The sequence below is a fragment of the Neofelis nebulosa genome, chromosome 3 (assembly GCF_028018385.1).
Source record: "Neofelis nebulosa isolate mNeoNeb1 chromosome 3, mNeoNeb1.pri, whole genome shotgun sequence".
Lineage (NCBI taxonomy): Eukaryota > Metazoa > Chordata > Mammalia > Carnivora > Felidae > Neofelis > Neofelis nebulosa.
This window is the reverse complement of record NC_080784.1, coordinates 113,343,159-113,366,268: the sequence shown is the minus strand read 5'-3', so window position 1 is coordinate 113,366,268 and position 23,110 is coordinate 113,343,159. Positions and strand designations below refer to the sequence as shown.

The following is a 23,110-nucleotide window of genomic DNA, read 5'->3' as shown; positions in this document are numbered from 1 at the left end:
AGACATGCAACAATTCAGAATATGTATCTCCCAAAAATCATTTCTCAGGGAACTAGTATATGGAATACTTTAGCAATATGATGGGTCAACCAAAAGAAAAGAAACATCCAATCCAGAAAACAGGGAATCAAGCACTGGAAAGAGGGAAGGGAGTCTGGGGATTATAAACTCTGCAGCAGAACTCCAGAGAAAACTATCAAGTTTAGCAAGAGATGGAGGGCGTTGGAAGGAGAGTCCCTTTGTGGGGGGGGGGGGGTGCAGAATACTGATTTTAAAAAGAATTTGAGCACTTTGAATAATTATTATTAAGTAGTATTTGCAAGATCCATTGGAGCTTTTGGAAACAAATGGTTGGTTAGCACATATGAAACTGAACAAATTAAGTGCTCCTGGGTGGCTCAGTCAGTTAAACATCTGACTCTTGATTTTGGCCTACATTATTATCTCAGTCATGAGGTCTAGGCCTGCTTCAAGCTCTGTGCTGAGCATGGAGCCTGCTTGGGATTCTCTCTCTCCCTCTCCTTCAGCCCCTCCCCTACCTGTGCACATGCACTCTCTCTCTCTCTCAAAAAAAAAAATAAATAAATAAGTAAACAAGATACTGCTTAGCCTCCAAAGCAATAAAAATGTTAGAGAAAGGTGGAAAATATAAAAAGGGCTAAGTCTTTGGGCTCCCGGGTGGCTCAGTTGGTTAAGCGTCCGACTTTGGCTGAGGTCACGATCTCACGGTTTGTGAGTTCAAGCCCCACATCAGGCTCTGTGCTGACAGCTCAGAGTCTGCTTCAGATTCTGTGTCTCCCTCTCTCTCTGCCCCTCCCCTGCTTGCACTCTGTTTCTCTCTCTCTCTCTCCCTCAAAAATAAAATAAAACATTAAAAGAAATTAAAAAGAGCTAAGTTTTCAACTATTAAAACGTAAAATAAATACTTAACATCTAAAATTGATTTAATAATTAACAGATAATAATATTATATAGACAACTGGATACAAGAGCAAGAAGAAGTAAATTTGAGAATTTAGAATATTTGGCTATGGGAGAAGAAGAAGACAGAAGGTATGGAGCAAGAGTTTGTTCTATTTGTAATAAAATCTTCTTGTACTCTTTTTAGCTCTTCTTGGATAAGGATAATGATTACTTTCCAAAGGTGTAGAATATGGACAGAAATCCTCATCAAGCCAAATGAGTATGGTAAATAGAGAGTTTTCCTATCAAGCAGACATGATTTGCATTCACTTCTACTTACCATATTAGGTAAATTATTTATTTAGACTTCTTTAGCCTCAGTTTCCATGTGGCAAAAATGAGGATAAGTTCTTTATCATCAAGTGCTGTTGTCAGAAATGTTTAAATAAACTATAACAACACAAAATTTAGCAGAGCAAATTTTAAAGATCCTACTGTCTTTATTGAATGATTCATGAATCAAGCAACATCTCATCTAGCAGATAAAAAGAAGCTCCAAGGACCTATATGAAATGAAAGACTTTTATGGGTAGAAGGGAACAGAAACGAGGAAGCTATATTAGGCAAACAGTAGGTTGTTTGCAGCAAGGTCACTTCCTTGTGGGGAATGGCAGGAGTCTATCAGTCAGATTACATCACTAGTACTGACCAGGAGATTCCTGATTGACTGGTTTAAGATTCCATTTCTGGGAGAGGCCAAAACTGTAATTAAGTTCAGTCTGTTTAGTGACATGGGGCTTAGCGTAAGCGACTCCATTTTGGGCCTGTTGTCTGTCTTATTTTTAATGGAAATAAATGATACAATTGTAAAGTAACTAAAGCATAGCAGAATTTTAATATTTGTGAGCTCACATCCTTCCTTTTGTATTCGCAGTTATCTGAATAAATACATAAATATCTTGTACTCTTTAAGAATGCTCATCAAAATTAACTTCAATGTACAATATAAATACCTGAGATCCACAGGCCAAAGTTAAAATGTATGCAATTCAACAATCTGGTATTATATTCATCTAGTGAAGGTGAAGATCTAATACTTTAGGTGAGACCTTGACATTCACTAAATCTACTGCATTGTATGGAGTGGTGGGAAATGAAAGATTTTACTTTTTGGTCTCAAAACTTCCACTGAACAAGTGGTCCAAATCACTTAATTTTCTCAGGATTCAGATGTTCTCCCCATATTGAATGAAAAAGGAAAGATGCCTCTGGTTATCTAGTTGGAGACGTAAAAATGAATTATTATCTGTGTAACACACATTGGCTTCTTGGCAGAGATTGTTGCAATACAAACAAAAAAAAAATTCTAATTTAATGGAAGACATTGTGTTCTATGCACTGTATACATAGACCAACCCAGCTCTTCCTTCCCCGAGGAGACCTTTTACCTCTCCTTTTGTGAGCATTAATGTGGTCTGGGATTAAATAAGCACTAGAAAAATGACTTTTTCTTCTCAAATACACTAGTTTTATCATAGACTGGAGTGCAAGTTATTATAGTTTGTTCCTCTCTAAGAAATTATCCCTGGATAACTAATGTGTGGCAACACAATAATTAGATTCCAGGATCCCTCAATTTAGAGTATCAGTATTTCTTAAACTTTAAAGTGCACAGGAATCACCTGGGGGAATCTTGTCACCAGCAGATTCTGGCTATGTTGGCCTGGGATATGGCCTGAAAGTTTGAATACCTAACCAGCTTCCAGGAGATGTCAATTTGGTTGGTCCTCAAACCACATTTTCAGTAGCAAGGATTAAAAGACAGTGCCACCATGCGAATGTGGTGTGGGCCATATAAATAAATATTACTCATTATGCTAAACATTAACCACTTTTCAATTTCTATGCTGAGATTTACAACCATGGGCCCCTGATTTGAAGAAAGCTAGTGCTTTCTGGACTAAAGTAACAGATTGAAAATGCATCATCTGCTCTGGTTGTTCAATGCCTTGCTGAGTTCAATCAGGATTTCTTCATCCTCCATTACCCCCATTAGTCCTGTTGGGTTAGTGCTCAATCTTGATCTGTATCTTAGTCAAGACAATTGCTGCTGATTAACTATAATTACTAGTAATGGGTCCAGCTTTCTTTCAGAGACTAATGCCCTCAGTTCATCCCTGCATTGTTCTGCCATAAAAGGTCCCAATCTGCTAGTCATTTACTTACTTATTCTTTAAACCAACAACAAGTTGCTTCATGTGTGGGCTTTTAAATACTGTCCACTAGGTCTAAATACCATGAGTATACCTTTTACTTTACCTTTTCTTTTCTCCTTCCCCCACCATTTTCTTTTTTACATTTTAGAAGAGGAGAATGACAAGTCCTAAAAAAAAAAAAAAAAAAAAAGAGTAGACATGCTTACAAAAAAATTCTAGAAGCAACAAAAACCAAAATTTAAAGGTACATTAAAACATTACTTAATATTCAGAAAGATTGCAAAGTTTTGCACATCGTTAAAAATGGTAAACGTAAGTAAATTAGAACAATTTGCTAATTTTACTAATTTGATGACCTGCAGATTTGATTCTTATTTTTTAATTTTTTTGATGTTTGCTTATGTCATAAATTTAATGCATAAACCCCTACATTTACAGTGTATTTTGTTACTTTTTGTAAGAAATTTTAAATAATAAGCAGACGTGTGTCTAAAATCCTCTAGTTTTAATCACTTTCTGACTGTACCTTTTATTGAAACACTAGTCATGGATAAGTCATTAAGTCAGTTAAGTCTCCAACTCTTGATTTCAGCTCAGGTCATGATCTCATGGTTCGGTTTGTGAGATCAAACCCCGCACTGAGCTCTGTGCTGACTGTGTGAAGAGTGCTCAGGATTCTCTCTCCCCCTCTCTCTCTGCCCCTCCCCTTCCCTCACGTGCATGTGCATGTTGGCTCTCTCTCTGAAAAATAAATAAACTTAAAAAAAGAGCTTATAGAAGAATATGTGGCATACAGTACTCAATAAATGTCTGCCGAATAATCAATTCATATAAGCATACGCTATTTTTTTCTTAAAATTACCAAAGACTGTTATGTATAAAGAACTAAATACTCACCATTTCCTTCCCAAGTACTAATGGCATATTTCTTACATTTCTACACTACCAAGATATCACCTTACCTTACTGGCATGCCTTTCTCTTCCACCATCCATTTAATGCAATATATGAGTAAATATTATTTCTGATATTATGTGCATCAGCAAACGTTATGAGTAACTAATATAAAGGTTTGTGCAAAGTGTTTACCGATATGTGGTATCAGGAACCAGTCAAATTATAGAATTTTGTCATTTCTATTTGTTATGCTCTGGAGTCTCCTTGGCAGAGTAGTAATAATTCTGGCTTAGGAGTTAGAAGACCTGATTTGCAGTCTCTACAGCTTAGTAAGTGTGAGACCTTGTGAGGAACTTATCCTCTCTCTGCATCAGTTTATCTATAAAACTGTCCTTCCTAACATTACAAAGAATTTGCATGGACTAGTGTCATGTCTTCTTAATCTCTTTACATCATGCCAAGAATACAGCAGAACCCCAAGGAATATGTTTACTGAAAGGATAAATGAAAAACTTGAAGATTAGTAAAGTATGACTATTTGCAGCAGTGTTGGGGAGACATGACAAGGGGTTGAGATGATAGAGGAGAGAGACATGTACATCAATAATAAGAAGAGCAGATAATTAATTCGAATAATAGAAAAACATACAAAGCCACATGAAATAGAGCATGGGATGCCTTAAGGACTGTAGACACATGTGGTTAGTTGAAATGTCTGATCTGAAAGAGGCAGGTTGGTTTCAGATTTTTAAAGACCTTGAATAATACACTACAGTGCTTGGGATTCGCCCTGTATGTTAACGGAAAGTCAGTAATAGAATTCAAACAGAACAGCATGTACAAATATGAGCTTTAAGGGGATTTGTACATTGGGGAGAATATAGGAGAAAACAGAAGCTAGGAAAAAAAGGGGAAGAATGAGAATTTCTTAGTGGTTTATTATGAGTGTACTATCTCATTTGATAATTACTAAATTATTTTAATATAATTAAAATTATATGAGGAAATATATATATATATATATATATATATATATATACACACACACACATGAAGCCTATACTCAGTAAATGTCTGCTGAATAATTAATTCATATATATATACACACACACACACACACATACACATATATATTTTATTTGACAAGGCATCACAGCCATTGAGAGGCAGAACTGGGCATTGAACACAGTCAGCTGACTCCAGGGTCAGCACTTGCCCACACAGCTTATCACCTACCTCCAGCTATCAGGTATTTGCATTAATCTCTAGATTAAATAAAAATGAAATGGTTGAACTGAGGCAGTGGCCACAGAAATAGACAGGAAAAAGAGATTCAGGGAGCATATAGGAAGTAAACTAATTGGACTTGGTGACTAGTTAGACATGGCGGTTAGAGAAAGGAGAAATTGAGGGTGTTTTTCTCTCAAATTTGGGATGATTTGAAAATGCCCCAAAAAGGATATAGGTGGAAATTTTGAAAAACAATACTAGAGAAAGAAAATAAAACCTTTTCCAGGCATTCATATATAGAACACTATTGTAGTTTTTTGTTTTTTTGTTTTTTTTATTTCTATCCACTGAATAACAAAATAAGGGGGAGTGTGGGTGGCTCAATCGGTTGTGTCCAACTCTAGATTTCAGGTCGGGTCATGATCTCATGGTTCATGAGTTTGAGCCCCACTCTGGGCTCTGTATTGGCAGTGTGAAGCCTGGTTAAGATTCTCTCTCTCTTCCTTTCTCTGCCTTTCCCCCACTTGCTCTTTCAAAAAGTAAATAAAAATAAACTTAGAAAAAAAAGGTTGGTACTTCCACAATTGATTTGTGGTATACATGAGAGCAAGATCAAATGTCCACTATATGTGTTTAATGATTACATTAATAATTGCTATGGACTGAATGTTTGTGTCTCCCCAAAATTCATATGTTGAAGTCCTAATCCCCAATGTGACTGTATTTGGAGATGGGGGTCTGTGAGGAAGTAATTAAGGTTAAATAGGTTCACAGAGTGGAGCCCTGATCCAAGAGAGCTAGTGCTCTTATACAAGGAGGAAGAAACACCAGAACTCTTCCTTGCCCGCTCTCTGCCACCTGAGGACACAGTGAGAAGGCAGCTGTTTGCACACCAGGAAGAGAGACCCCATGAGAAACCAGCTATGTTGGCACCTTGCTCTCAGACTTTCAGCCTCTGGAAGTGTGAGAAAATAAATTTCTGTTATTTAAGCACCCCCCCCCCAGTCCATGGCATCTTGTTTTATCAGCCTCAGTTGATGTTTTATTAATTAATTTGACTGATATTTATTGAGTTCCTTCTATGTGAAGAGCAGTATGATAGATGTTGTGAAGTTGAATGAGATATTATCTCTGCCTTTAAGAAATTTACAAAGTAGCAGAGGAAATTAGAAACGTTAGAAAGACCCTCAGCTCCCAAATCTAGAAAATAGGAATCGTAAACAAATGTCAGTGATGTCATTAACTGGTCAAATGTTCTGGGAGGCATTCTGGACCTTGTGCAAATTTTTTGTCATCAAGCAATCACTGTATTGCAATCCTACGTTTGAGCACTTGTTCCATATTTAAGGAATTTCAAAAGCTAGGCAATAAATTCCATTTTTGCCTTTGAAGTTTAAAAGAAACAGTTATGACAAATGTATACATAGGTCATGGTATATCAATGGATTTATACAAATGATATTTACACAAAGGTGAACTTGCAGAATTAAGAAGTTACTTTGGATAGCAAACAAGGAGTTCTGAAGGAGACATCTTTTGAATTGGGTCTTGAATGAATAATTTAGTAGTAAGTTACCCAGTATGGTAACTTCATGTAAAAGGTTATTTTAAAAAAAGGTATACTAAGCCACCAAATATAAAAGAAAAGATGATTCTGAAACATTTCACCATTAGCGGAAATGGATATGATGCAGAGAAAAGAAAAGAATTTAGGAGATCACATTTCTGAGGTTGTTTAAAGTTGACAACTAAGTTAAAACTCAAAATATTTTCCCACTGGAATTTGGCCAACTAACAATTCAGAGAAGCCAACAATTTGTTTTAGTATTGGTTTGAAACTACAAGAAAATATGAATAATAGTCATCATATCAGCCTATCGAACACAGCAGATTTTATTCTAATCACTTGCTTCATTGTCTATAAGCCTTTTAGACCTCGCTGATAAGCTCTAAGCAAAAGGGCTTTGTTTTCCTTGTTTACCAATGCATAGTATATAATCAGGAATGAATACAATTAGGAATGAACATATTTTAGTTGAACAAATAAATTAATAAATCTAAACTTATTTCACTCTAAAATGCAAGGTCAGAATTTAATAATAGAAATTAACTGGCCTTGCCACTTTCCCTAAGGATATAATCATATTTCAACATGAATTAATATAAAAATTACCTAACATTATTAACCATTAAAACTGTTCACATGTACTTGATTTGGTATGATGTAAGTGTACCTGCAATTACTTAAATTCCTTTTATAGAGTTGCAAATAACACAGAGAATCATTAAGGACAAGAAACCACATTTCATGACATGGTAATGAAGGGCTAGTCAAATGCTGCAATGATGGAAAGGGCATTCAGTAGTAGTTCAAAGGTATATAAAATATAGAGTAGATGGGTGCCTGGGTGGCTTAACAAAGTTAAGTGACCAACTTTTGATTTTGGCTCAGGTTATGATCAGGAGATCAAGCCCCGCTTCGGGCTCTGTACTGACAGCAAAGAACTTGCTTGGGATTCTCTCTGTCCTCTCTCTCTGCCTCTCCTCCTGCTCTCTCTCTCTCTCTCTCTCTCTCAAAATAAATAAATACACACACACACATATATATGTGTGTGTGTGTGTGTGTGTGTGTGTGTGTGTGTATACGAGAGAGAGAGAAAGGCAGTGAACATAGTTTTATTTAATAAATTCTACAGGAATATTTAGGATAGTATAATATGTAGGGATTGTAGTAATGATAGTTTGCTTAATTTTCAAGGATGTACAAATTATTAAAGTAATATTTAAATATTGCTGACATTTGCTTAGGGAGGTAGAAGTCACTCTACTAGACACGAAGCATTTTTATATCATTTTTATTTTTTAATGAGTAGGACAACAAAAGATATTATCAGTCAAGTCAATCAGCTTGATGTTGAGATCTGAAAAGATACTGGAACAAGCTAACCAAATTAAAAGCTATGTTTAAAGGATGATAAATATATATGATAAAGTGACAATACACACAACCAGTTATGTTAGCTCAATTTAATTTATATCTGTGTAGGAGTACAGGGTATAAAGTTATAGAGCAACAGTATTTGTAATACCATTCAAGTCAGCATTGGAAATATTTCTGACTTTACCCTGAATGTCTCTTGCTATTTATTTTAAAACAAACTAACAAAAATTGCTGTAATGTCATTTTCAAACAGTAGTCATCAGTTTCTAGTTGCCAATATAAGAGTAAAAAGGGACAATGCAGGAAAATATTACATAGATCTGAGATTATGTCTAGAAGTAGTCTCTTGGTATTTTAGTAAGATGACTGGGAAATGGAGTCTAAGCCTGAATATTTTTGCTCATGATACAACAGTGAAGTGTGGCTGGTTTTATAGAAAACATGTAAGAAATTTAAGCAATCCTTATCTGTCTTTTACATAGTCAGAGTGGGGAGGAAAATAGTCCAGTCATCAGAAATATATACAAAGAAAGTTGCTGAGCAAATTATCTGCATGTGTATCTATGATACCAAAGTGAAGACATAAAAGTACCTGAGGTATATTGAAACACTGTCAGAGGAGGGGGCACTCTTCATGCTTGTTAAATTTCCTAAAGAAAAAAAAAATCACATGGTCTATTAGAGAATTAGAATCTGTAAGGATTTGGTCCAGACAACTGAAGACAGCTCTGCTATTCATCTAGAGGATGCAGGTAGGACTGACTCAAAAAGAAAGTAATATGTTTTAATATGTCAATTATGTAAGTTGCCTGCTGGCAAATACACCCAGCTGGCATTTGGGAATATGATTCTAGCTTCAGTGGGTGAAGTCAGAATGAGATATATGCATTTGGGAGTCATACAAATATAAATGGATGGAAGTTGAAACCACAGTCAGGGATAAGCATATCTAAGTAGGACAGGTAGATGAGAAATGAAACAATGGACCAAACCCTACATAATTCTAACATTTAATGGGCAGTCAGAAGATGAGGGTAATATTGCTCCCCACCTATGTCTTAGTCCTATACTTACTAAACCATGATATAGTGAGAAATCCTTCTCATTTCCTCCATTTAAGCCATTGATGTGCCATCTCTAATTTTTGTGTTCTTCCCTCTATATAACCCTCTGGTCAAATCCTATTAACCTCTGTTTAGAAATATTTAGGCTCAACCTTTCTTTTATATTTCAACACAATATCCAAGGCCAAGGACTTCATTACTGCACAAACTCCTATCTAATAACGTCGATAAAGATCCAGTAGCTTTGTCCAGTTCAGCCTGGACAACGGACTTACTATTTCAAATCCCTTTCTACCAGACTTCAGTGTGCAGCAATGAAAGTTCCTTTTAACATTGATTTCTGATGTTCATATCCTCAGCCAGAGGTACCTGAAGCCTGAAAATGAACTCAGACATTTCAAAGGCCAGGAACTTGGTCTTCTACAATCATTTTCACTGTTGCTATTTCCTACCATCAGAATGGGGGCCAAAATACGCTTCACTTCCACCAGGCTTCTCTTCTTGGTAGTTTCATTTCCACAAATTATAATCTAACTCATCTTTGAAGGCCTGCTTTTTCAGGTAAAGACATTCAAATCTCAATCATCCTTCAGGGTTCTAATTCCTCTATAAAGCCTCCCTAATACAGATATATCATCCTCTCTAATATCTGAACACCTGCAAAAATTATTATTATAATTAAATTTTCTTCTGGTGTAGGTTTCAAAGTTCCATAATTCTTATGCGTAACACTGTGACTTCTTCCACTAAGTTTCTCAAGATTAGGGACTATGCCTAATGCTTTCTTGTTTTCAACAGTACAGAGTACAGTTAGATAAACTGCAAACTAAATATGTACTTCTTTAAGTTGCAAAAGCAAGCAGAAACCTAGTCCTCATTGTCTACTTCTTTGCTTTCAATAAAATGACAACAAAATAAGTGATATATATTTATGTAAAGAATTGAAGATTGTTAGAGAGCCTATAAGAATTTTAGTACCTGTACAGAAAAAATGAGCCCCTGATTAGTCTGCCCCAATTGATGACCTAAGAGAAGACAACTCATTAAATGAATGAGGATAGGAAAGAAGGCACAGAGGCATGATCAAGAATGAATAATTAGAACCTAAGAAGTCCTAGGGCACCTATCTGGCTTCAGTCAGTGAAGTGCGAGACTCTTGATCTTGGGGTTATTGGTTTGAGCCCCATGTTGGGTGTAGAGATTACTTAAAAATAAAAAAATCTTTAAAAAAAGAACTTAAGAAATATTGCCCTCACAAACACAATTTACAAATTGCGCTCTAGTCCTTATTCAATACGCTATTAATCTTATATAAAATAAGATACCAGGCATAACACTTCATTGAAATATTTCCTCCAATAAAAGAAGTCAAAAGTTTCATGAACAGAAATAAAGGAGGTAATTTAACAAGCAAAATGAAAATATTAAATATGCACACAAAATAAATGTATTAAATGTATATCAATAAGATTAATCATAACAGTTGTTTCTATGGGTTTGTACCAGACATAATTCCCTACTTCTCCTCCATCTGGTATTGGAGGTTTCATGGTAGGAATGGGATTTTAAGAACTTATTGCCCTACTCATTCTGCTTGTATATCATCTTCTCTGTTGCTTCAATTTCATCCATAACCACAGTTTGTGTATCGTTCCTCTCCTGCTCAACATTCATTTTGGTTTCTTCCACATTTAGAATTAAATTAAAAGTATTGGGGGGGGGGGGGTCCCAAGTGATCTGGCTTCTAGTTACTCCTCCATTTATCTCCATTTTCCCTTCACCCAATGCACTTCAGCCAAGTTGGCCTCCTTGTTCTTCCTTAAACAGTCAAGTGTGCTACTGCCTTAGATACTTTATACTTATTTTACCTCTGTGTGAAATGCTCTTCATGGCTTCTATACGTCTCCATTTAATATTATAACTCAACATTCTGTACTAGCAGCCCTACCTTTTCCTAATGATCCTGTTCAATTACTCTGCCAGAATAGTGACTTCTTTCCTTGTCTGCTCATTTCTTGGTACCAGATGTTTAAAGTTACTGGTGATAGCTATAAAACTATGGTCTAAGTTAAATGAGACCCTTACTGTATCCCCAGGTGGAAAACTCCCCTCTCTGAGAATCAAGAGCTCTAGGCCTGCAAACTCTAAACTTTCAGAACAGAGACTATAAATTCATCAAGTACATGCCTATTGTCTTAGTCCCTGGACCCACACATTTATCCAGCGGGGACACAGTACTATATAAATGCTATGGATCTAGAGTGTATACCATATCCTATAGGATGGTGTCCCAATCTGGCAATTCAGCTGTGCTTTAGGAAGCCATCCCACCTCTCTATAAAGCCAACAGCATTTGAATATGACTCAAACTCACATGTCCCAAACTCACATTTCCATCATCTTTATTGAAATTTGTTTTTTATCATCTAAGGTGGTAATACATCAAGTCTTAAGTTAGAAGGTCAAACAATATATACATCTCTCACTAATACTGCTGGCCAAAACTTTATCATCATGAGAAACTGTCATATAACAAGAACTGTGTCAGTTTCGGTCAAGTTGAGTTATTACCCCTTCCAAAGCAAAAGAGGCCCAATGTCCGTCCACTTGCCACAAGTGGCGGGTTGGCTTTTTTTGTGTGGGGGGGTGGGGTGGGGGAGATAATACCATATCATAGCCACAGTATTAATATCTACTGTTGACAGGTTAGATATTGGCATTAGAAATAGCTGGATCTGTCTTAGTGCCAGCCCATAATGTAGTGTGCATATATCGTCTCCCTCCTTGCCACCATTAGTACCTCATTCATGTACCCATATTTCAACACTTGGGAGAAATTCACTAATAAAAACTTGCTGGATCATTCTTTCTACTTGGTTGTTTAGTGTCTTTTTTATGGTGGTAACCTCTGGTGGGTAATACAGAAACCTTCAGATAGATAGATAGATAGATAGATAGATGATTCCATAGACCCTTGAACAGAATATTTTAGTCTTTTCTCTTCCAGACTTACCAGTCAGCCAGGCTACTTACTACTGCCTATAAGTCCATGTATATTTTTACCTCAGGGTCATTTCCCTACCAAATAGATCCCCAAAATTCCAATGACTGGAAAAAGTTCCTCTCACTGCACTCCCTTTGACAAATGCCTCTGAGTGGGCTTGCGTTGCACCATTAACTCATGGACATATGAAGTCTAGTCAATTGTGAAGTATGCTCAGCTATTTTCCACTGTCATTTGCGATGATCCCCGTTGATAAAGTGGTAACAAATTGATAAATTAGAGATATCACAGAGATCGCCATCCTGTTTAAGTTTGATATTCTTTAATTTCTGAGGTAATTAACTTCCCGTACCCACAGTATGTAGTATTGTTTTGATTTATGGCCTTGGATGAGTAGTTTTGTTTTCCACTTGGCTTTCACCTCTAAAACACCTCTTGCTGGGCCCATATTTATAAGAAGCTTTCCTTCAGTCAGTGGGTTCTGGGTCAAGGAGAGAAACCTATCAAGGGACTTTTTGTTGAGGTGACTGCCATCAGGCTTTTGATCAGCCTCCATTCTCTATTTCTTTTGAGTGAATAAATTAAGCCAATCCATATTTTGGCTGTCCATGTATCTTGCCTCTAGTAACACTGTGTTCTATTAACCATTTCTCTGCTCTGGCTACCACACCAGTCTTACTATTCATTGACATAGTAGCACTCATCCTTTTTCTGACGATTAAGTACCACCACCTCATCCACTGTCATGGATTCCAAGATTTCAGGACATCATTATTCCCATTACCATCAAGACACTCAATTCCATAATAGTATCTCCTATCATCCCTGGTCACAGAGTACAGAAATTACTGAGTTTATCATTGCGGTTGGTGCTGCTCTTATCAGTATATTCCTTATCACTTATGGAAGAAACTGTTTTCTGGGCTATTTTGTGCAACATATCCAACCAGCTAGTGGAGAGTTCCAGCCTTACATGGTAGACCCACTCTACCATACTCACTCTATGAGTCCATTGATCCTTCATCACCTGCTAAAGTTGTACCAACATTTATGCTTCAATTTGTTTGTCCCCAACTCCCAAGTTTCCAAGAGCCATCTTAGCTACTTGTTGACACCATACTCAAGGTTCATGCTTAGGTGCTAAATTCTGTTCCATAGGAAAGTATTTGCATATTGATCAGCTCTCCCCTATTCAACTTTATACCTCTGCCGCCTTGATTCAGCACCCTCAGGATCAAGTCTCATGCATACTCCCTAGATTCCTACTAATACATGTTAGACATACATTGAACTCCCTTGGCAACTGTCTCACTCCTCCCTTAATAGGTTCAACAGCACAGCCCCTGCTGAGGTAAGCTGGGGTTGGATTCCTGTTATTTCCTTGGTTGCCAGGAAGGGAAGGCCAAGTATTGTCTTATAAGGACCTGTCTCATTTGAGGCCTCTTCACTGGTCTTCAAACAAGGGTTCCTTACAGAAGGGCCACTTTTGCAAGGCCCAGCAGAGTTAGGGGGGATTTCCCCACATCTGCCCAGAATCCCTTGTTCAGTCTCAGGATTCCAATTTCTCCTTCTTAGGGCCCTGCCCTTGGTATAGTAGACATGCTGGGACTAAGCATCTGAAGGTCTATTACCCATACAAACTAAATCCTGAGCCTGGTCCTTCATTCTCTGTGCTTTTAGCTACAAGAGATAAAAATTTCCTTCAATACTGTCAAGGAGGTCCTCTGGCTTTCACAAATTGGTGATTAATCAGCCCAAGCCTGTCATTATCCCCTCAGTGCTCTGCAACGATGTTGTAGTTCCATATTCTTAACAGTAATTATCATTTGTCTCATACCTCACCAGCTAGTGCAATATCCTCCACAGTATTTCATCTTGGTTTACTACCAATGGGGAAATAAAGTACAAAATGCTGTAAGCAATGGAAATTTCAAGCAATCCTGCAACCCTTGGAACTGGGGTGCACCTTCAGAGTTATCACAACTTGAAGCAAGCAGACTTTTTCAACCTCATATCAGACTATGAGGGCACAGTCTGAACCATGGGAGGGGTATAACTTTGTGAGAGGTGCTACCCTGTGACCTTTGGCAATCCCTGGCAAGGGGGTAAACTCAGTGACGGTCAGCAGTAGGTATTCCCACTAGCAGAGGGGATTTGGGCAGAGCACAAATATACTATTAGTATAGCTGAAAACAAATTAATTTAATCTGAAAATAAAAAAACCAGAAATGACCATATTTTGTAAGAGCTGGAGATGAAAAAGTGATTTGAAAATGGTGATTATTCAATTTCTTGTTTATTACAATGTAGAAGTAAAACAATTCATATCCAATACTGTATAGTGTTACTGAGTATTATACAAAAACATATTATTTAAATTACGTATTTATTAAGTGATAAATAATTTTGGTAACTGGTCTATTAAGTATTTTATATTATGTAGAATACTGATATATAAGGAGTTGAGTATTCCAGGCTTTTAGTGCCTTGATATTTCCCACTTGAAACATGACATATAGGTTCCCATTTTTCTCAACACACTTCAGGGTTTGTGTATCTGTATTCTCCAAAAAGAGAAATTCTATTAGTTATTAATACATGATAACAGTTCATAAAATTAGAACTCATTATCAACAAATGAAAATTGTGGGGCACCTGGGTGGTTCAGTCAGTTGAGCATCCAACTTGGGCTCAGGTCATGATCTCACGGTTTGTGGGTTTGAGCCTCCATTGGCCTTGCTGCTGTCAGAGCAGAGCCCACTTCTGATCCTCTGTCCCTACCCCACTCATGAGCTCTCTCTCTCTCTCAAAAAAAAAAAAAAATTATTAAAAAAAATGAGAGTTCTGACTGTAGAATAAATAAATAAATAAATAAATAAGAATAGATAACTTCTAAAGCATGAAACATTTCAAGGGAGAGAAATTTCAACTTTTAGTTAATTTTGAAGCATCAGTGAAAGACTACTGTATAACCAATTTTGTGCTATATTCTAAGTAAAAAGAATAAATAAGCCAGAAGCTCCATCCTCAAGGACCTTTCCATCCAAAATGTGCGGGAGAACACAGTAAGGTAAACAAATAATTGTAATTTAATTTGTGAGATAAAATAATAGCAGACCTATTAATAACTGTGGTGCAAATTAGAAAATAATCAACTATGGTTGATGGGAGAGAAGGAAATCCCTATTTGGGGACTGGAGGTTTGAGATGAGTTTGCAATGTATGTGTGTGGGAAGCAAGGGGGTCTGTGCATATGGAAAAGAGAATTCTAATAAAAATGAGACCCATTTAAAGTTACCAGATGAGTAATAACAAAAAATAAATATCTTGGAGAATAGTGCAAGGAGAGATTGAATAGGTGAATAATATGGGCATGGAATGAATTAGACCTAATTAGGAGTTTTTACTCTATACTCTCAAGTATCCAGTGACTACATTTATTAAAGCAATTACAAACTTCTACAGCAATTTTCTTGCATTAGACTATATTTTTGAGGCTAGGGGTTGTGTCTTGGTCGCCTCTGTATCTTCCAACACTGTGCCTGATTCTTAGTTGAGTGGATATTTTGAATTTCACATAGACAAAATTCAATGAATGAATGAATGAATGAATGAGTGACAAAATTAATGAATAATGATAATAGTAATAATAATAGCAGTTAACATTTGGAAGCATTTAGTACCATGCATGGGTAAATCTTATTTAATTTTCACAACAATTCTATTACTTAGATACTAGTATTACCCATGGTTTATTTACAGAGGAGGAAATAGAGATCCAGAGAAAGGTAATAATATATCCAAGGTCACAGTTGCCCCTTCACAGAAGCCAGAAAATATGTGGGCATGTGAAAAGGTAGGAGAGATGGCATAGGGTGTAGAAGGATTCAGAAAATAATGTATTTGAGGCTGAAGAGGAACTTTGGCAGTATTCCCTAAGTGGCAAGAACTGTGGCTGGGTGGCTAGCCTGCTCTCTCTCCTGTGGCTTCTACAGGTTATCAGGCTTCTGGCTAGAATGCCAAGTTGTTAGAAGTTTGCCAATGTCACCCTGTCCTGATCTCCCCATTCTCTTCTGTTTCACCCACCCAGATCAGTCAAAATCTTTCCCACCTTTCCTTTTTCACTCCTACTAGAAAAAAAAAAAAAGATGGAGAGAAAAGAAAGGGAGTCAGGAGAAAAGGATAATAGAAAGAATAGAAGAAATAAGTATTTGACCTCAGACTGCTGCTGTTGGGGGACTAAGACACCTCATTCTTCCACATGGACCCTCTGCTGATGTGCTCCCACCTCTCTCACCATCTTTACTTTGGTGACCTTACTCATGAGAACTTCTGTATTAGATTTCTGTAAATTCTAAGCATTTTCTGGAATTTTTTACTGCACTACTTCTGCATGGTTTCCTCACTTGTTTAGTCTAGAAAACTGTATCTATGTCTATTGATACATTGCCCCATTTCAGAAGATTTTATTTATACATAGAACCCACCAGCTTGTGAATCCATCACTCCTATTCCTAGTCCTACTAGGAATGAACATGTACTGTCTCAGAGTCTAGAATGTCATTTCAATTTCTGTGTTTCCATCCTTAGCCAAAGGAGGGAAAGTTTGAGAGTGAGAATGGGTTACAGCAAAATTGGAATGATGATCTGCTTGATCATGAGTCTCTATCTGATAAAAGCCAGAATTTGAGGGAAAAGGGATGATTCATGTTAATGATGATTCCTTTAGTTCACCAGTTTCCTTTCTTCTTGACCTTCCCTCAGGAACCTATGTAGTGCCTACAAATTCCTCCCTTGATGTCAGCCCAATAAGAACAGGGATAAAACAGCCTTTATCTGGCAAGCAGAAAACGTCTCCCACATTTTCCTGGCAATAATCCAACACAAATCCAAGCCTCAAAGTTGTCCAGACTATACTAAACGGTCTTTGGGGAACAGCATCAGAAGGTTTGGGATTTCTTTCCATTTTCTCTTTTGTGTTGCAGAACGAAAGCTATTAAGTGGCAAACAGGTGATATTTTCAATAACCATTACTTAATGCCCTAGAATACTCCAGCACAGGAGTGAAAGACCAGAATGCTTAACAATAAAACTCAAGGTCACCTCAGGTCTCATTCTTCAAGTCGCAGCTTAAATGTCAATTATTTAGGGAAACATTTCCTGACTCTTCAGTCTTTGTACACTCTCACAGTGCCCTGTGTTTTGCCCTATAATAGTTACCATAACTGTAATTATTATTTCTACAATTATGTTAATGCTTTCCCCACTAATTCCTCAACTAATAAAGCTGACCTGAGAATATTTGATACCATAGGCTGCATTCTTATGTCCATAGTCCCAAAGCCCCTTACCATGCTCTATCTTCCTTTTTTTCTCTTAGCTCTTATCACCTGATATCATTTTATATAATTTACTTATTAATCCTGTTTATTACTTATTGTTTGTCTTCCACAATTAGAATGAATACTCTACAAAGTCAGTAACCTTTTGTGTTTTGTTCATTGTTATATCCTAAGTTCCTAGAAGACTGTATATATAGAATGAGTGATAAATATTTATTGAGTGGATAAATGGGGAGGAGAAAGATTTCTCTGGTATACTTCACGTCCTTAATACCTGGTTGATTGTCTTCCCAGGATTTCACACTCAATGCCTACTAACTTGAACATTAATGAAGACAGGGGATGAGCATGAATGAATAAATAAAGGATGCAAATAGCTTTGAAATGTTATTTTAACTACCTGTAACTAAATCCTTCAAACTAGTTATCTTCCCATAAAACAGTTAGTTTTACTGTTTATTCCATAAAAACAGTTAGTTTTTACTGTTTATTCCATACTGGTGAAAATAGCTCACCATACAAGATATCAAAATTATGCAGGCTCTACCTAATCCATGGAATTCTCTTCTAGTTTGTGTGAATATGTATGTTTCTGTATGCATGTGTGTACTTCAAGTAGTGACATTTTTCCTGTGCCACAGACAAGTTGGACAACTAGGGAACACAAAAAACATAGATAAGATATACATTAATATAAATATATAATATCTATAGATAATATAGATATATAAGAATAATTTTGTTTGCCTTATTTCCATCCTTGTTTTTATTTCACCCCTTCATTTAGATGAAAATTTCTGAAGATGCATGTCATGTAAAAAAGGACATCACATGAAATTTATTCCAATATCATATATGTATAGACATGAGTATATATTTTGGGGACAGCATATATTTATATGGACATATAATTCCACACAGAAATATTAAATACTTTCAATATTGAAATATTTAATGATTTGAATTTTTCTCAGTTGAGAAGTAATAATTTCCCATGAGAAAATTCCTAAAATACGTTTTCTTTAATAATATATTTTGGAAGATCTTATCCAATATGTAATAATATTCACTTTAGTTGAATCCTTCTATTTCTCTTTTGCTTTTATTTAATTTCATAGCCAAAATGTGTACTTTTAAAAAACTTATTGAGAAATAATTGACAAATATATATAAAGTGTACAACGTGGTGAATATATATAAATATATATATGTATATATTTAATGTAATGATTACCACAATGAAAGTAACACATCCATCCCCTTAGTTAACATAATTAACTCTTGTGTGTGCGTTTGTGTGTGTGTGTGTGTGTGTGTGTGTGTGTGGTAAAAATGCTTAAGATCTGTTCTTACAACTTTCAAACCATATTATTAGCTATTATTATTGTGCTATACATGAGATACTCAGAATTTATTCTTCCTATAAATGAAAATTTGTACCCTTTGACCTACATTATCCAATTCTTCCCCCCCCCCAACACCTGACAAATACCATTCTATTATGTTTTTATGAAACTGGCATATTTTTTTAGATTTCACACATGAATTATAGCATGCAGCATTTGTCCTTCTCTTCCGCCCTATTTCACTAGCACAGTGCCCTGCAAATGTCAAGGTTTCCTTCAGTTTTATGGATAAATAATATTCCGGTGTGTGTGTGTGTGTGTGTGTGTGTGTGTTTATGTGTGTGTCTGTGGTGTGTGTGTGTGTGTGTGTGTGTAGTTGGTGAAAATGATACAGCCACTATGGAAAACAGTATGGTGGTTCTTCCAAAAAAAAAAAAAAAAGAAAAATTTAAATTGAACTACCATATGATACAGCAATCCCACTCCAGGTATATATCTGAAGGAATTGAAATTAGTAGATTTCAATGGATACTTTTTTTAAGAATTAAGAATTAATATTTTGGCAGATAGTTTTAGAATAAAGTTGTAGTCCTAGATATCACATGTTAGAGGATGGCCTCTAACATCCTCTGAGGCCACCAGGACATTTCATGTTGTATAATATTACCAAATGGCTATGAAATCCAATAGGCAGTTTCTGAGATATGTCTAAGGTCAACAACGGATTGCAAACATAAAATCATCTCTTAAAATCATCTATTACTAATAAAGAGAATTAAGAACACAGATTATGTCTTCATTGGTCATGTGCATTTCCAGAACAAGTCTTTGTGTTTGTGTTTCTAGGTTTCAACTGAGACAGGATCTATAAGCAGTTGAACAAATGGGTGGTTGACTGGACCCCTTATTAAATGATCTTATAACTAGCAATTTATAAATTGTAACTTCAGTTACAAGTAACTGAAGAAGCAATACCATCAGGCTGATTTTGTATTTGTCAAATAACAGTGTAAAGCCCAGATTATGAGAGTTACATCCATTTTTAGTCAGATCTTTCCACCTTTAATTTTTTTAATTTGGTATATAAATGTTTTTACTTAGTTACTTCACTAGCATAATATCCTTTGGTCCAACCATGTTGTCACAAATGTTAAAATTTTCTTCTTTCTCATGGCTGAATAATATTCCATTGTATATATACCACATCTTTATCCATTCATTTAGCGACTGATTATTTAACTACTGTGAATAATGGTGCAGTGAACAGGGAGTATATATATCCCCTTGAGATAACGGCTTCATTTCTTCCGTACATATACCCAGAAGTGAGATTGCCTGATAACATGGTAGTTCTATTTTTAATTTTTTGAGGAACCTCCATACTGTTTTCTATGATGACTGAATCAATTTACTATCCCACCTACAGTGCACAAGAGTTCCATTTTCTTCACATCCTTGCCAACAATTGCTGTCTATTGTCTCTGACAGGTGTAAAGTGGTACCTTGTGGTTTTAATTTTCATTTCCCTCATGATTACTAACGTTGACCATTTCTTCATGTTCCTGTTAGCCATGTGTACGTCTATGCCCTCTGCTCATTGTTACGTATTTTTAAAAAAAAATTTAGCCATACTTACAGCTAATATTTTTTTCAAATTTTTATTTAAATTCTAGTTAGTTAACATATAGTATAATATTGCTTTCAGGAGTAGAATTTAGTGATTCACCACTCACATACAGCACCTGGTGCTCAACACAAGATACCTATCACACATTTAGCCCATTCCCCCCACTGACCTCCCCTCCAGCAATCCTCAGTTTGTTCTCTATCATAGAGTCTCTTATGGTTTCTTTCCCTCTCAGTCTCTCTTTTTCCCCCTTCCCATATGTTCATCTGTTTTGTTTCTTAAATTCCACGTATGAGTAAAACTATATGGTACTTGTCTTTCTCCACCTGATGTATTTCACTTACAATAATACATAATACATTCAAGCTCCATCCATGTAGTTGCAAATGGCAAGATTTCATTCCTTTTGATGGCTAATATTCCATTTTTTAATATAAACCACATCTTCTTTATCCATTCATCAGTCGACGGACATTTGGGCTCTTTCCATACATGTACCCTTTTGAATCTGTATTTTTATATCCTTTGGGTAAACACCTAGTAACGCAATTGCTGAATCGTAGGGTAGTTCTATTTTTAACTCTTTGAGGAAACTCCATACTGTTTTCTAGAGTGGCTGAACTAGTTTGGAGTCCCACCAACAGTGCAAGATAGTTCCCCTTTCTCTGCATCCTTGCCAATAGTTGTTTCTTGCTTATTTTAGCCATTCTGACTAAATGTCAGGTGTGAGGTGTGAGGTGTGAGGTTACATCTCATAGTAGTTTTGATTTTTATTCCCTGATGATGAGTGATGTTGAGCATCTTTTCATGTGTCTGTTAGCCACATGAAAAGTATCTTCTTTGGAAAAATGACTGTTCATGTCTTCTGCTTATTTCTTAACTGGATTATTTGGGGGTTTTTTTGTTGAATTTGTTTACAGTTTATAGATTTTGGATAGGAACTCTTTATCAGATATGTCATTTGCAATTATCTTCTCCCATTCAGTAGGCTGCCTTTTGGGTTTCATTGGTTGTTTCCTTCACTGTGCAGAAGTTTTTATATTGAGAAGTCCCAATAGTATATTTTTGTTTTTGTTTCCCTTGCTTCCAGTGAAGTGTCTAGACAGAAGTTGCTATGGCCTAGGTCAAAGAGGTTGCTACCTATGTTCTCCTGTAGGATTTTGATGGTTTTCTGTCTCACATTTAGGTCTCTCATCTATTTTGAATTTATTTTTGTGTGTGGTATAAGAAAATGGTCCAGTTTCATTCTCCTGCATTTTGCTTTGCAGTTTTCCCAGCAACATTTGTTAAAAAAGACTGTCTTGTTTCCACTGGATATTTTTTCCTGCTTTGTTGAAGATTAGTTGACCATATATTTGTGGGTCAGTTTCCGGGTTTTCTATTTTGTTGCATTGATCTATGTGTCTGTTTCTGTGTCAGTACCATACTGTCTTGATGACTACAGCTGCTCATTTTTAAATCAGATTATTTTTCTTTCATGTTTTGTTTTGTATTTTGTGTAAGTTTCTTATATATTTTTGATATTAATGCTTGATCAGATATGTGATTTACAAATATTTGGTTTCATTCCATAGGTTGCCTTTTCATTTTGTTGATTATTTCTTTTGCTATGCAGAAGCTTTGTTATAATCCATTTGTTTATGTTTGCTTTTGATGTAATCCCACATGTCTATTTTTCCCTTAAATTTGTTAGTATGTTTCATATATTTAGGTGTTGGGTATGTGTGTGTGTGTGTGTGTGTGTGTGTATAATATTATAATTGTATAAAAATATAAATATATATTATATATATTATTTACAATTGTATCTTCTTGATGAATTGACTGCTTTATCATTTTACAATGATCTTCTCTGTCTCTTGTTACAGTGTTTAGCTTAAAGTCTATTTTGTCTGATATAAGTATAGCTACAACTGCTCTCTTTTAGTCTCCACTTGCATAGAATGCCTTTTTCCATTCTTTTTCTTTGAGCCTATGAGTGTTTTAAAAGCAGACTTAAGCTTCTTTAAGGCAGCATAAAGTTGGAGCCTGTTTTTACATCCATCCAGCCAATCTGTCTTTTGATTGGAGAATTTAATCCATTTACATTTAAAGTAATTATTGATAGGTATGACTTTACTAATGCCATCTTACTGTTTTCTAGCTGTTTTGTGACTCCTTTTCTTCCTCTCTTACCACTTTACTTTAAACATTGATGATTTTCCATAGTGTTATGCTTTGATTCCCTTCTCTTTTTTCTTTCATGAATATACTGTAGGCTTTTGCATTGTGGTTACCATGAGACTTACATGAAACATAGATATTACAGTCTATTTTACGTTGATAAAATCTTAGCTTCAATTGCATACAAAACGTCACTTTTTTATTCTCCCTTTTTCATGTTTTTGATGTCAAAATTTATCCTTTTGATATTCTGTATTTATCTACCAATTATTGTAGCTATGGTTATTTAAAAATTTTTTTTTACATTTATTTATTTTTGAGAGACAGCAAAACAGAGCACATGTGGGGAGGGGCAGAGAGAGAAGGAGATAGAATCC

The 23,110-nt window shown here is 35.9% G+C and overlaps 1 long non-coding RNA gene across 1 annotated transcript in view; it reads right to left on the bottom strand.

Annotated features, from left to right (window-relative positions):
* Positions 1–2,833: 2,833 nt before the first annotated feature.
* The window catches only part of LOC131507189 (uncharacterized), a 386,000-nt gene continuing 365,723 nt past the window's right edge, over positions 2,834–23,110 (bottom strand). Inside the window, exons 4-5 of the long non-coding RNA XR_009259384.1 lie at positions 8,780–8,837; positions 2,834–3,286 (exon numbers count right to left, since the gene is read on the bottom strand). This is a non-coding gene — a long non-coding RNA (uncharacterized LOC131507189). The remainder of the gene's footprint in view (positions 3,287–8,779; positions 8,838–23,110) is intronic.